We start from the raw sequence: 885 nt of genomic DNA, 5'->3' as shown, positions 1-885 counted from the left end.
ATCAGCAATTTGGTTTTATCTCTCTAGAGAATCCTAACGCAGTGCCTAAAAGCAACAGCACTCCTGACAGAACCCTGATTTCATCCTAAGCCTTAAAATTAGTCCACATGCCATCATGAGTGACCTACATTCACTTTCTGACTCCCAAGCTGCCAACGTGAAGTTCAGGGATACAGAACGGTTGTTGTGAGGTCAGTTCTGACCCATAGCAACTCTGCCTGGCACTGCCCCATCCTCACAATTGTTCCTATGCCTGCGCCCATTGATGTAGCTACTGAAGGCCTTCCTCTTCTTTAGCTTCCCACCCCTTTACCAAGCATGACGTCCTTCTCCAGGAAATGGTCTCCGTAAGAAGAAGCCTTGCTTTCCTTACCTCTAAGATGCACCCTGGCTGTACTTCTGAGATTTATTTGTTCTTTTAGCAGTCCATGGTATTTTCAATATTCTCCAGCACCACAATTCAAATGCATCAGTTCTTCTTCAGTCTCCCTTATACAATGTCTGACTCTCACATGCACATGAGGCAATTGAAAATACCATGACTTGGGTCATTTCTCAAAATATCATCCGTAGGGAGCAAAAAAACCCACATAATATCTTTGCTTTTTACATTAGTCCAGGTAGACTAGAGAAACAAATTCATAGACACTCATATGTGTATAAGAAAGAGCTTTATGCCCACAGGAAAAAGCACACCAGCCTGTGCGATCACAAGGTGCCAAAGGGATCAGGTATAAGGCATCTTCAGAACAAAAAAAAATTATATCATTGTGAATGAAGGGGAGTGCAGAGTGGAGACCCAAAGCCCATCTGTAGGCAATTGGACATCCCCTTAAGGAAGGTTCTCGGGGAGTACATGAGCCAGTCAGGGTGCAGTGTAGCAAC

This window comes from Echinops telfairi, unplaced genomic scaffold, assembly GCF_000313985.2.
Source record: "Echinops telfairi isolate 266 unplaced genomic scaffold, ASM31398v2 ScPeMD7_7467;HRSCAF=8505_1, whole genome shotgun sequence".
Taxonomy (NCBI): domain Eukaryota; kingdom Metazoa; phylum Chordata; class Mammalia; order Afrosoricida; family Tenrecidae; genus Echinops; species Echinops telfairi.
The sequence above is the reverse complement of the archived record's forward strand: the minus strand, read 5'-3'. Positions refer to the sequence as shown.